Source organism: Cornus florida, unplaced genomic scaffold (assembly GCF_030987335.1).
Source record: "Cornus florida cultivar Cherokee Brave unplaced genomic scaffold, ASM3098733v1 CherokeeBrave_3.0.0_Hap2_Chr09, whole genome shotgun sequence".
Taxonomy (NCBI): Eukaryota; Viridiplantae; Streptophyta; class Magnoliopsida; order Cornales; family Cornaceae; genus Cornus; species Cornus florida.
In genome coordinates this window covers 23042403-23058617 of record NW_026775579.1, presented here as the reverse complement: position 1 = coordinate 23058617, position 16215 = coordinate 23042403, and positions in this window count along the sequence as shown.

The window sequence follows — 16215 nt, the reverse complement described above, 5'->3', positions numbered from 1 at the left end:
TTGACTTTGGTTAGGATAATCTCTCTAACCAGGATTATATGTAGAAGAATATGGATTATAAGCTGGTCTAGAGAATACAGCATTTACTTACTCCTATGGGATCCCAGATGATTGTCCCATCATAGGGCAAGTGTCAGCAAAATGGGAAGGATTAACACAGATTGAACAAACTTCCTTTGGCAAGGCAATTTGTGGATTAGCAACAGGAACATAGCTAGATGATAAAACTTGATTAAACCTACGGTTTAAAGCTTCTATTTGAGCGGCTAACTCACTAGATTTTTCTACCTCTTAAGGTTTTTCAACCTTATGCATTCCAGGTGAAGACCTAGACCTAGAGGAAGAAGCATGTTGCATTGAATTTTCACTTAGATCCTCAAACAGTTCCCAAGCATCAGCCGGACTCTTTCGAAGGAAAGCTCCATTACTAGATACATCAACCATGTTCCTATAAGAATCTGAAATACCATCATAGAAAATCTATACTAAGTGCCATTTAGCAATATCATAGTGTGGATACTTTCTTAGAAGATCATTATATATTTCCCATGAATCATGGAACTGTTATCTCGAGATTTGGAAAAATACCATGATATCTTTTCTCATTTTTGAGGTTTTACCCACTATAAAGTACTTTTTCAAGAACTCCTGTTGCAACATGTCCCATGTAGATATAGAATTTGTTGGAAGGGACTGCAACCAAGTTCTTTCTTTGTCCTTGAGAGAAAATTAGAAAATTCGCGTCCTGAATGAATCATTGGTAAGAGTGGTCAATTTGGTAGTCAAACACAATTCCAAAAATATATCCAAGTGCGTATAAGGATCCTCTGTTGCAAACCCATGGAAAGTATGAAGCATTTTGATCATAGCAGGCTTGATCTCAAAATGGGTTGCATCAGCATCAGGAAATACAAAGCACGAAGGGGAAGTGTATGTGGTTGGAATAAAATGATCCCTCAATCGTAGTTGTGGAAGAACAGGTGGAACTCGTTCTCCATTACCATTGCCATTACCCGGTGCATCACAATTATCAGCCATGTTATCAGAGGAACTTCATATTGAATTTAAATGCTTTTTAAGTTTTTTTAATTGACTAAGAGTTCTCTCTATTTTAGGATCATGCACTAAAGGTTTTGACTGAGTATAATGAGTTAACATGCACTAAATCCATTAACCCTAATAGTAACAAAAATAAAAAATTTCCAAGTGAAAGAAAACAGCAAAAACTCACAAAAGGTTTATAAACCGAAGCTTTTTATCCCTTAAGCGTCTTTGTCCTCACTGCTAATTTCTTGCACTTGAAAAGAAAAAGAATAAAGGTGAAATACCAGAAAGTCCGAAGACTGGTAAACCAAAAATAAACTAATTAAAAACAAAACAAATCAAATAAATCTCCCCGGCAACGGTGCCAAAAATTGTTATATTGTTTATTCGGTTTATTACCACTCGCAATAGCAAGAATCTTTGTAGGATAGTACTATAGAGAGGGTGTCGATCCCACAGGGAGAGGAGTTTCCTTTGCTTTATTTTTAACTAATATTTGGTTTACAGGTAACTGGTTAAATTGATTGATTTTGGGTGTCACGAACATAAAATAAAATTAAACTAAATTAAACTAAAGTGATCAGAGAGAGAGAGAGGTCTTAGGGCTTTAACTTCACCACAACTTTCATACTATGGTTAACTATTTCAACTCTGAGGATTTAACAAATTATATTTCAAATGAATTGAACTCAATAACATTCGTTTAATTCGAGTTTTAAAGAAAGATATTTTCTAAATTGTAATTAATTATAACCTATCTGCGGTTAGCATGGACTATTCACCTACCTACTGTAACTACTTTAACTATTCTAACAAATTTTGTAAATAATTCATCTTTTATAAGCATAGACTATGAAAACATTGATTTATAAAAAACATTGGAATACCATTACATGATCTCCATCCTTGTATCCGGTAGGGCTTTGCTAGATACCGTCCAATAAGAATAGGTTGAGCACAGTTAATGAACGGTTATATCTAAGACAAGGTAATAACAATTCAATAACTATTAAAACTGTAAAGAACCAATTAAGTTGTCTCAATTGCTTGTAATCATGTAATTAAGAAATATAGTATATATTAAAATTATCCCAGAGTTAAAACAATCAAACCATAGTAATCAAATGGGTTACATCAGTGCCCTAAGAGAGGAATTAGCTACTCGTGACGATGCAGAATATCATCTGTGTTGTTGTTGCCTTCATCGTCACGGACGACACTTCTCTTCTCAAGATCTTTACCTTCAAAGGTTATGGAATCCCTAAAAGCCGCCACCATAATACTAGCCTTCTGAATAATACGAGAACGAGGAACTTGGAACTTCGGACCCCTTTTGTCAAGGCCTATGCCTTTTTTTATAAAAGAAAATAAAGGTCTGGTGGGTTTTTAGGTCTTCTGGCCCATCTGAAATGAATTAAGACTTGAAAAAGAATAATTCCCATAACTTTTAATCTGATCTGTCCTGCAAGGCTCGAGCCTAAGAAGTGGAGCTTGAGCTTTGGGGCTCAGGCTCGAGTTTGAGGAGCCAAGCTCGAGCTTTCTTGAAGTATTGCTCGAGCTTCCAAAGATGGTGTTCGATCTTCAATTCTACACTTAGTCAAATTTCTTTAACTATTTTCCAAAGCGTCTTTTCCTTTAACACTTAGAATATTTTGGGACTTCTTCTTTTAACAATGCTCGATCTCAGCTTCATGGGCTCGAGTTTTTAGTCCTAAGCTTGAGCTTTTGTTACCCAAAGCTCGAGCTTTGAATGATGGAGCTCGATCATTGAGGTCTGGCACGAGACCCTGGGAGCTTGGTTCTTCATTTAAATCAACTCTATAAATTCCAACGCCTCATGCTCGAGCTTGAGGGTCAAGGCTTGGGCACCCTGAGGTAAGGCTCGAGCACCATTGGTTAGGGCTCGAGCTCTAAAGGTATAAGGCTCGAGCTTTAATGCCTTGTTGATTTTCTTCATTTTTCTCTTGTAGGGCTCGAGCCTCAGGACTTAAGCTCGAGCTTTGGCACTTGCATTCTTCCAAACTTCACCATTTAAGCTCTCGGCTTGCTTTGGATGATCGGTAACGACTCTGTAAGCTTCGATATCAGTCTTTTCATTATAAGGTCCCGGTTTTAACCATTTCTCTAGAAAAGTACCTATAAACACACAATAAACATAAATCAGTCTAACAATGGATAAAAGTATCACTTTAGGCCTTAACATACATATATTTAGGGGTTTGAATATGTAATATTCAGCACTCATCACCTTTTAGGAAATTGTTAGGATTTACAGTACGAAAATGTTGCGATTCATTTTAGGAAAATGTTGTGATTTATCTTACGAAAATTTTGGGCTACAAAGTAGGAAAAAATTGGAAATTTAAATACGAAAATGTTGGGATTTAAAGTAGGAAAATGTTGGGATTTAAAGTAGGAAAATATTGGTACTTAGAGCATCTCCAATGGTATGTTCAATAACCCTTTTGCGTAAAATATACACTGACACATATGATTTGTAATTTTTTTTTTATCTCCAGCACTCTATTAAGATACACTGCCACATTTAACCAATCTATAAGAGGGTTGTTTATTTTACAGAGCCCTTTTATACAGCCACGTAAGCATACTTTCTCTCTCACTGGATTGACTGATATTAAATGCATGTTTAGAGGCATACATTCACGTGTGTATTTAAGGCGAAGTAAGAATGTTATAAAGTCATGACATGAAGTTTGTTTGAAAGTTTTACACCATCTGAAATTTGGTTTTAGAATGTTACTATTATAGGTATTATACAACATTATTACTTAATATATTCCAATAAATTCCTAACATATAAATGTGATCGACCCAAACTGTAGATCACTGTTAAACTAACAAATATGAAGATGACACAACTAAATGACTTATTCTCGAAACTTCAAATAACTCACATATGTCAGTATAACTGTACAAACATATAGTGCATCTGTCCCATATTACTAGTCCACTATCTCATTTTTAGCTGTTCCTAATTAGTTGTCGATTTTAAAAAGTTGAAACGAAATAATCTAATCATTTACCATAATTGCCAAATGTATATTTGCACAAATACATAATATAATAGTTTACAACAATTGGCAAATAAGAGAAATATAAATTCCTCCTCCACTGGATTCATTACCTATACTAAGCTACCAAAGTAGGAAGCATATACAGAGTTCATCCATACAATCCGAAATCGTATCCTTGTTGATGTATTTGACTTTATCCATGTCCTTGTTTACTGAATATTTGAACAATTGTTACTTTTGCTAATACATCATTGTATCCCGAATGTTTAAAACCCTCAATAATCTGCTTTCTTCATTGTTTTAGGTACCCATTTCCTTCCCAATTCCCTCTCTTTGCTGCACCTTTTTTCCTCGCCATTCTCTTTTACCAACATGTATAAAACCCTCACCACAGCTGTTTATCCTCCATCAACACTACCTGCAAAAACATTTTCTCCATTTAACTGTCAACCTTAACTTCTATAAATCAGGAAATACTAACATAATTCCACCAACCCATTTTAGATTGGGAAAGAAAAGAAAGGGGTAAAGTACTTAATACTTCACTGCCATTCCATAGGGACATCATTATAATCATACATAAAATATGGAAGTGAACAAGTTTGATTTCCCCTTTACAAAACTTGAGACAACAATTGCGATGTGATTTGGATAAAAAATTTCCAGACAGGGACATTCTTATAATCATGCATTAATCATGTAACTAACAAGCATAGGCCCACCTCCAATTTATGTAAAACAAATCATCTTACTTCTATACTTATTTCGCATAATGATTTTCCGCACCCCTTTCTTGTGTCAAACACTACTAATATGGAATATACTTTCCACATATTTTTTCTTTTTCACTATTTGTCTATTCGGTTCTCTGCTTGCTTAAGTCTAGTTTGTAGTTCAATTTAATTCTTGTTGAATAAAAACATTATTGTTGTATTTTGTGACAAATATTAAATCAAGAAATCGTAACATAATTACACCAACCCAATTTGGATTGGCAAAACAAACAAAGGGTAAACTCAAATATTCTACTCTACCATCTACATACGAGTACTTCCATGATGGATCAATGACCAAAAATTGCATTACTGATAGTTTGACTAATTTGACTACTAATGGATTATGATTTAAGTCAACAACATAGACAATTAAGATTGAATAATTAATAGATATAAAAAAAGTACCTGCAAGCCATACGTACTTCATCAAGGTCAAGATAATCAGACAGCAGCATACAAATGTTGAAGGTGTCCTTCCAATTTGGAAACTTGAATGATGCAAATCATGATTGCAATAACCTTTTCCCCATTTGGATTGAGAACGTTAACGTCTATCAAAATCTGGCCAAAAAATGCATTATTAAATTTGTTCAATTTTCGTGAGCTTGTACAATTCATCTCGTTTAGTGTTCCTAGGATCGTCCAGTAGATCCAAAATGAACTGTGAACGCAGGGGTTTAGGCTCTTCCTGTATCATATAAAAAGTATACAACACTGTGTTATGTACTTTACACATTACGACGCATGAAATAAACTTTCAATAAATAACCCAACTTACATGAAAGGTACTTGATAATTCGCTCTCATTCTATAACTCCATGTACCTCATGACGAATAATCCACAAGCATATCTAACATCCAATGAATAAATTACATATATATTTAGTGACTTATAGAATAGTAAAATATTAAACTTTTTATCACATATTTCATTAAATAATTATATTTAAATTTAAACTATACATACACATCTTTCTGAAGTGGTATTTTCTTTTAAGGCTTTATTTTGTACGATGGCCACTTTTCCACTATTGCAAACTCAACGAACTTTTTCTGTCATACATAACATGATCCCATTTACGATTATATTCAACATGATGTTTCAAAAAACATGTATTGATTAATATAATGTCAGTAGAAGACATAGATTAAAAAAATAGAATGAGTAAGTATAGAGTTGTACCACGTAATCGGCATATATAGTGTTTTTATATGGTCGGCCCAACGAATATAGGTAATCAACTGAATTATTCAGCCGGTTGACGACGAGCAAAAACCAGTGACTCTCGACAATTGCAAGAAAAAAATATTGTATCATAGTGAATCAAAATGAAGTAAGGACATACAATACAGCACATACAACCAACTGAAATAAAATTAATGAAAAACAATGAAACAAACCAGATCACATTTCTTTAGCACGTCTGAATCGATATTCGCATGCTTTCTGTATTTTTCCCACACTTCTTTTATCGTTGCCCGCCGCTCCTCAACAGTTTTAAAATTCAGTAACTATTTTGCCACAAGGAACTACATGGCTATACTTGGGAAATAGTACTTGGTCATACGTTCTCCTTATTATTTATTCAAAACATTTGCCCAAAATAATATGGCCTGAAATAAGTAAACACTTATATTCACTAAGTAAATTCATAACAATAAAGATTAATTAGAAATAACATGCAATTATAATCACTTACCAAGTTATCAATCCAATTCAGGTCAAATAATTGACCTATCTCTGTCCGCGAAAAGGCCCCACTATACATTTCTAACAATATTTCACTGCACAGATTAATTAAAAAAATATATATTCATTCCAATGCATATTATATTAATTAAAAATAAATGAAGATGGAAATATTAGGACACAAATACAATTTTAAAGGATTTTAACAAGTGTGTGTTACAATTACTCTTCAGGGAGCTCACGTGATGCCGCATAAGTCAACAATTTCTTCTCTTTACTACCCAATCGAATCTTCTTACCTCCCTTATACACAAATAGAGAGAAGTAATATTTTGTTAGCTTTTTTGTCCTCTTCCTTCGTCTAAGATTTGCCAAGACTTCATCTTCTCCTATGTCCGGAGCATTAATGGCATTTTCAGGGCCTGAAACATTTATATCTGCTTGACTATTGGAAGCTGCAACTGCTACTGCACTTAAGTCCTGCTCCATAGCCATGACAACAACCATATCAACCTCTTCCCTTTGTTGGTTATTCATTTTAAGGTTGATGGTAGGAGTAAGGTGGCCTACATCTCTCTTGAATACCTCCACATCAAATGATTCCCCTTCACCAACTGTTTCCCTATCCTCCCTATCCTCTTCATCTCTTGGCTCAGCAGACTGTTACTCCACACCTCTACAATCCTTTGTTGACTTCTTCTTCATTAAAGTCTTTATTTCCTTAACCTTTCTCTTCAATATCTTTGTATTTTCTGCATCTTTTCTTATTTCCTTTTCATATCTTTAATGCAACGATACATACACATGTAGTAATTGGTGAACACTAATTGAAATACAATTATGAGCCAGCCTAGTCATACATACATTATTATCTCCAGCATTAAAATATATATTTACCTCTAATGCAACATTGGACTAGCTTGGCCGAGATTGGGACGAACCACATGTAGTTGGGCCAACATTGACATTACTCGGATCTTCTGTGCCCCAAGCTGTGATCAACTGTTCCAAATTAGAATTACGCACAATGTGTAACTATTCTTCTAACTGATGTTGGAATGATAAAATAAATATATGCAACCACTTAAATTTACAATGTAGCTAACAAAAACTACAACACCTGACCATTTCCAAACCCTCCCATCTATTCTTCCCATTTCAATCGATCACGTACGAGGCCATCATCCCAATAAGAAAGGCAATTTCTATCTCCAGTAGGATAGCATATGTACTTCACTTGACATCCCATCAAATAAAGCAACTATTTTGTATGAAATGAAATAACAGATTAAACATGATACATATTATATACAAAACAATTTAAATTCATAACTTTCAATTTGCAAATGGAGTTAAATTAAAACTTGTATACTTGTAAGAAAAGCAAACCACCAACATACTCTCTTTTCAGCTTCCCATCACCCAAACTACCAACCACATGGTCCACCACATACATGCACCAGTTATAAGAACTTATTGCTTTCACATTGTCAATAGCCAATAACTCTTGTATATGTGCATGATAACAACCATTTGGGGTTAGAACAGTCGCACATGTGAATAATACAAAGGCACTTTTGAAGTCATCTCCAGCTTCACATTCTATAACCCTTTTCATCAAATCGCCTACAGACAAAAAGTCTCGATATCCACCCTTGTCTATCTAGTCTGCACAAAACTCACGGGATGTAGGCACTGGCACTATACCGGCAGGTAACCCAAAACTTATGCACCTCAAAGGCATTTATGGGTAACAACTGATTGCCCTTGAATTTTATGCCACATTTGTCAGCCTCAAATTGTTCTATCAAGTAGTTAAAGAGTGGAGTTAACAAATGCAAACACTTGAGGTCCAACAGAAATCCAAAACCGATATCCTCCACATCCTTCCTCTTCTCAGAGTTCAGTTTCGCAACTATTTCTATGAATTTCGGAATGGAGCTTCTGTGGAAATCGGCCTTAATCTTGTATTATGCTTTCTTCTATACCATTAAAAAGCTAATAACATTACCATTTGATTTTCAAGTGTATGTTATATGCAATAAATACAAACAATTCGATTTAACACATTACCTTTTTTTTTTTTTCTTTTTTTTGCAGCTTTATATCCGGACTTTCGGAACTCTATTTCAAGTCTACTTTTTTGCTCATAATATGAGCCTTTCTCTTCAGTGCTCATTATTTTCCATGCATGTGTAGCTTCAGTCTCTATTTGTCTTTTTAGAGACATTTTGATTTTTTCCATCAATCCATGCTCTTCTCAGTATTTCCTCATATATTCCACTCTGATCAACCATGAATAAACCAAGCATAAGGATTTAAATATATATACATCACATGTTACTTTTTAAGTTCTCCGCTCTCAAATTCATATATCTTCCATTTACGAAAAACAAAAAATTTCACAAAACTTCCCAATTTGTTCCTACTTTTTCATGACTTTCGAAGTCTAAATTGATCACCAATTGTAATGAGCAATTCATATAATTATTTAAAGTTGATAATTATACATATACTAATTGTCATGCTAACATAACCCAACTTTGCTCCTTTATTTTTGGTTATATTTTTTAAAAATTGAAAATTATCCATATACATCACAGGTTTTCTTTTATATTCTCGTGTGTGAAATTAATATAAATTCCCAATTTGTTCCTACATTATAATGATTTTATAATTCCAAATTAACGACCAATGCATATAATTATTTGAAGTTGGGAATTATGCAAATCTAACTGTCTAACATAATATATTGCATTCCAATGATAATAAAAATGGAACTAAACTTTAAACCAAATTTCAATTACCAAATTAACATTAATACATATATACTTGAACAAAAGGAACACTCCACCAGGACGACGCGACATACTTTCTTTGCTCTTCAAGGATGTAGTAGTGTTTGCCTCGGCCTCAAATTCATCGTCATCTTCATCTACCTCTACCTCTTCAGGTGACACATAATCAGAATCACTGTCAGAGGCCATTCTAGAACTCTCACCAACCTCACGACTAAATTTCAAAATAGGAGAAGGATTAGGGATAGTTTCTTCTTTGTAACATGTATAATTTTCCTTTTCCCTTTCTTACGAGCTAGAGTCTTCAACTTACCCATTTCAAACCCTAAATTCGATTTCCACCAACAAATTTAATGAACCCAACAAAGCCACAGCAATTAAACTCACACAACCTTAATTTTAGACCAACCACAAAAACCCTTACACCCAAGCCTCGAACGAAACAACACAGACCTTCCTTTCTTCTTCGTATTCCCTTGTTCCCTTCTTCTTTGTCTTCCCTTATTCTTTGTTTCAGACCAACCTCCAAAACCCTAAAGCTCAGACCTTCATCTTCCCTTGTTCCCTTCTTTTTCGTCTTCTCTTGTTCCCTTTTTCTTCGGCTTCCCTTGTTCTTCGTTTCAGACAAACCTCCAAAACCCTAAAGCCTCAGACCTTCCCTTCTTCTTCTTCTTCTTTCGTTAAAACCTTCTTCTTCCCTTCTTTCGTTAAAAACGATGTAAGGGGTAAATGGACAATTGCAAACAATATATAAAGGCTAAATGAATAATTCCAACCAATATAACGTATTATTATAATATATACCGTATTTATTATATAATACTTTAATTTTTTATACCCATTTAATACAACACAAACAGTATCCAGTTAAAATTTGTTCACTCAATTTTTTAATTCATGTGGCCAACTCTCATCCACTCATTCCCAAATGGAGAAAATGGGGCACTGTGGGACTGGAGGTGATTTTTGGCCCAAAAAGTCTATGCGTAATCTAGGATATTTTTTCAATGGAAGAAAGGACCAGATGTTAGAAAATATAAAAATCTTGAAATTAATAGCTTCTCTGACAACTTAAACTTTTAGTAGATACTAGTTAGCATAGTATTTAATTATTAAAGTTGAAACCTGATGAGCAAAAAATGGCCAGGAGCCACGTAAATTTAAATATTAAAGTTACACAAATTTTAACTGGTTACACTGTGTTTGGAATTTCAACATTTTACAAAAAAAAAAATGAATTTTAAAAAAAAAATATTGAGTACATTACATTGACCTCTATAACGTTTGGACACATTACACACGGTTAGAGGGTTGTACATTTATTACTTTGACCTCCTCCAAAAGTGTAAAATGTCTTTCATACCCATATCTAATTTAATAAATAAATAAATAAAACTGTTAAACCAAAAGACTATATTATCTTTTCTTTTTTCATCCATCTTGTAAACCTTATATTATCCTATTTAATTTTATTTTATTTTTTGAACAAAAAAACCCTAATCATATCATAAAAAGACACATAATCAAATGTCATTAACAAAAAATATATATTTAATAAAATTTAATAATATAAAATTGGTACTTTGAATTTCAATGGCATTTCATAGTATTTTTATCATTTCATGTCAAAATATGATATTATTGAGGTCTTTTAACACAAAAAAAAAAAAAAAAAAAAAAAAAAAAAAAAAAAATGGTAACTTATTCATTTTTGAAATTTCATTAGTGGCAGGGGGTGTCGTTGAGCACATACGTTAAATCTCAAGGGAGGTCAAAGTAATAAAGGCCAAATGCTCTACCTGTGTGTAATTTTTTCAAACCTCAAAGGAAATCAGTGTAATTTACCTAATTTTGTTTGTTTCAAGCGCTGAACTCATTAAGATTGTTTGTTAAATACAAAAGCTGAAATATGAATATTGTATATATTACATTTTTACCTTGAATATCTTCTACACATAATATTATTATAAAAGATACTATATTAAAATATAAACATATATATAAAATAATGAATTTCACCAAAGAAATATATCAATTTAACAATGAATATTAATGTCAAAACTAATCATAAAAATTTCAAAATCAACATATAAAATGAATAACTTATGGAAATGAAATATTTATGAGAATGAGATTAGAATTCACATATAAATCAATCGATTTTTATTTATATAGTAGATTTGCTTCATAACAATGGTGTGAGAGTTTCATTGCATGATTTTTTATTATAAACTTGAGTGAACCATGAGTATATATATATATTTATTTATTTATATTTACATTATTTGAGAAGAAAAGTACAATGAAATATTTGAGAAATTGGAGTATACTAAAAATAAAAATCCATCGAATAGAAATACAAAGTGGAAATAGAAAGTCCATCAATATGTTTAATTTCAAGAGTAGCATCAATACGTTAACCTATAAATATAATATTTGAGGGTAATATTGTCATTAACAAAATATTTTAAAACCTAAAATCACTTATCGTCTTATGCAATAAGTGTTAAGCAAGGTACGTGTCGCTTAAAATTTTCGTCTGTTTTAAGTTAGTGCATAATATTTTAAGTGGTAACCTAAATGTTATCAAACACACTAATTTTAAAAATTCGCTTACCGTATTCTGTGTTAAGCGCTGAATAATGATATCAAACAGGGCCTTCAACATCTCTTTATTACAAAGTGGTACAAAATTTATTTTATTTTAAATATTTTTCTGTCAATTCTAGTTTATTCCAAACATCCAAATAGAATTCCATTTTAATTACAATTCAATTCATTTTCCAATTCTAATTTGAAATCCCAAAAGATTTGGTTTATATTAATCCAAGAATGTGGCAACCTATGTTGACGGGTGTGATGTGGGCTCGGGGACAAGACACTGAGCGAGCTATCACACTAGATGACCTATAAGTTGCACAATCTTACATCACCTAAGAAAGGTAAAAGTGAAGTGCTTATTGTTGCATTTGGGAGTAATGAATTTGCAACTTGAATTTAGGATTGGAGGAAATTTAGTTAGCTATATGTGTTAGTTCCATCTCCAAATGGTATGAGACCTTTTAAATAAAGTTCAAAAACAAAACCGTGCGAGCTCAGATCCAAAATATGAATGCAGAGTACTTTTAATACTAGTTCCATGTCTAAATGATACGAGGCCCTACCCTAAAACAGATAATATCATAGTGAGATGGACTATTATAAAAAGAAAATAAGTTTTCTTACAAACTTAGTTTATATATATTTATCCAATTCAAAGCTTAAGCTTGTTCATTAACCACATTTTACCACTTACTTCCAACTCTTTATCTAATCTTTTTGCTTTCACAATGCCAACTATCAAATAGAAAAGTATAAACCCTTAGAGCATCTCCAATGGGCCCTCCGAATTTGTCACATTATCATTTTTTAATAGCCACGTCATCATTTTAGAGTCTTCAAATTTAATCTATCACATGTACTCCAATGGTGCATTTTTGCTCTCCAAAAATATTAATATTTTAATATTTTTAATAAATTTTATTTCTTATCTTTTTCCTAGCAGCTATATTTCTATTATCATTTGATTTATTATTTTATAGTGAAAACAAAGACACATTTTTTTAATAAAAAAAAATCATATTTTAAAATAAATTTCAATTTATTAGGGAAAAATAATAATAATAATAATAATAGTTTGTTTGATTAGCCAATATAGCCATTAAGGCACTGTTTGGGTCAGCCAAACAATACAAAAAATAGCTATAATGTTAATAGGAATATTGAAAATTTTGAAAAGGAAATAAAAGCACTTTTTTTCAATTTTTTAAAACTTTTTTTTGCAAAAAGAAGCCTTTAAGGCACTGTTTGTGTCAGCCAAACAACTCTTTGGTTCAATTATATTGAGGGGAAAAATAAAAAATAAAAAAAATAAGAAACCAAAATAAGCTAAAAATCTTATTTTTAGCCTTTATTTTAGTCAAACATGCCCTTATGAACAGTGTTTAGTGTTAAAATAGTGTTCTGGGCTAGAATTAAAAAAACAAAACAAAACAAAAGCGGGCCCGTATGGCAAGCCCGCAACTCGCCAAGAGGGTCGCTGCATTACGTGACGCATTCCGTGACCCATTGGATGGGGTCCAATTTTTGGAGATACAATTAGAGCAGTTCAATAGCAAAAAAAAAAGCCCAAAATCTCTAAAGTTTGGGACGTTGGAGCTGCTCTTAGGCCCTGTTTGGGGAATGCTCCATGCTGTGATGGGCTGTTCCCTACAGTGCAAATTGACACTATTGAGGACACCAACTTGTTTGGAGATGGGCTATATTGTGCCCAACAGTGCAGGAACAAGTTGGAGGAATGGGCCAATTTCCGGAACAACAAATTGGTGTTCCAAAGTGTACCTAAAATATATGCGGCCCACTATGCACTGTAGAAAGGAGAACAACAGGGGCCATGGTGGAGCATTCTGAGAACACATATAAATAGATTGGGTGGAACATTTCTAGGGTTCCCCGGATAATATTCACAGAGGCGATATACACTGTTTGAGGTGAGTTCGTATGCCGAGTCTTCATCACATTTCGTTGTGTTGTGTATAAAATTAAAGTCTAATTGTTTGAAGATCGAGCTTCAAATCAGGGCCCTGTGTATGCAGATCTGAAGAGAGGAACCCTCTTTCTCACCTTTGTGAAGCTCTTTCCGGCAAACCCATACCTTGCCGCTGCTCTCTGCACAATCACCGGTGAGTGGATGCGGATTTGAGTCTCCATGCAATCAATTTGAAATAATACCAAATATTGGGTCTTTTTGTAGTCTTTTCTTCCCATCACCTTGCGTAGCATGTAAATTTCTATTGGAACAAAGTCGTGAGTTATTGCTTTTCTTATATACAGATGTGAACTTGAATTTTATCCTGAAACCTATTGGAGGATAGAACACTTTGAACACTGAACATTATGTCAGTTTGTGTTTCTATTTTTTTTGTGTTGTTACTGGAGTTGTGGAAGCAGAAACCAAGCCATAATCATAGTTACCTTTTCTCCTGTTCTCTTAATGGGTTGTTGGGTTTATATTTGTATAACCCTGCTAAACCACAAATGCAATAACATGAAATATGATCACACTTTTGTATCTAGTTTTTGTGGGAGTCAATCTTCGATTTTCAAGTGTCTTTAGTTCTCTCTGAAGGTACTTACATTAGTAAAATCATACTTATGGGTATAAGTTCTACAACCATTTCCTTACTCTTCTGCTACAAATTTCATTGAAATACACAATATACTAGTATTTTTCTGGGTAGTGGAGGATAGAATTCCGTAATTAACATTAGAAAGGTTGTACTGCCCCAGGGACAAAAAGTGCATGGAAAGTGAAAGTAAACTTTGTAAACAAGGTTAAACTGAGGTCTGTTGTCCCTGAATTTCTTTTTCTTTTTTTTTTTTCCATGCTTTGCCCAATGGTTGACATTGTGTCAATAGTTATCAATATTTATAAGAGGATGGAATGGTTTTTAACAGGACAGACCGAGAATAGTTTTGTTCTTAGGGGTGTTTGAAATCATTTCTTTGTCCAATAAATTTTTTGTTTATTCGTGTAAAAAATAAAAAGTTATCCTATCATTAAGAATGCCAAAAAACAATTGTTCTCATAGATCTCAACTTTTAGCAGTACTGGCAATTTTAGTGGAGGATGTAATTTAGAAGCTTTAATGTATGCTTTGTGAAGAAGAAAGCTTAAGTGGAAATCTCTAATTTTTGTCATCTCTCATTTGAGTTGACCTCCATTTTTCCCTAGTTGTCTTGCAAAATATTTTCCTTAGCTGTGTGAGAGGACCTTGTACACCTTTTCATCTGTTGTTTGCTTTTGTGCTATGTAGCAATTTATTTGAGATGATCTAAGAATGTATTACTAACTGAAGTTCAGTTCGCTATAAGGTGATTACAGTTGTTAATGACCCTTTTAACACATTTTTATTAATTAGATGGATATCAATGTTGACAATGTGGTGGACTCCGAAATAGAGGACCTTACAAACAATACCGATGATGGAAAACTAGTATGGGATGATTCTCATATTGAAGCTTTCATCATCTGTATGGAAGAAGAAGTTCAGGCTGGTAATCGGAATAACTCAACTTTTACTACAAATGGTTGGAAGAATATACGGAAAGGCATGACTATCCATACAGGCAAGAACTATGAACCGAAACAACTTAAGAGCAAATTCAATCACATGAGGGTAGATTACAGAGCCTTTATGAGTTTGTTAGGAGAAACAGGCGTGGGATACAATGCTGAGATGGGCATGGTTATAGTTGAAAAGGAAAGATGGACTAAATTGATCAAGGTTAGTTTTTTAAATAAATTTATGTTGATTTTACAAAAAATTATACTTAACTTAATATTAATAGTAATTTAATAATTTGTAGGTGAATTCCCAATATGGTAAGTATCGAAAAAAGCCATACAATCATTTTGATAAGCTCACCACCATATTTGGAGGCACACATGCTACAGGTGCACATGTCCATACTTCCTACAGTCCACCCATTCTCAACCAAGCCCCCGCACACCATGAAGGCACACATACCTCATTTGATCTTAATGATGATTTTGCTGAGTTAAGCGGTCATGAGTTCAGTCCTTCTCCTGACCCTCGTGGTAAAAAATCAAGGAGAGAGAGTTTTGCCGATACAATGGATCGTGTCATGGAGAAAATGAGTGAGACTTGTAGAGAGAAAACAGATCGAATTGAAAGGGCCATAGTCGCTTCTTCATCATCTAATATGAAAACAGGCCATGAAGTTGGGCAGGTTGAAGTCAATTCTCCAGATAAGATAAAGGGTGATTTTAAATTATGTTGTTACATTTTGAATAAGTTGGAGGGCGTTGA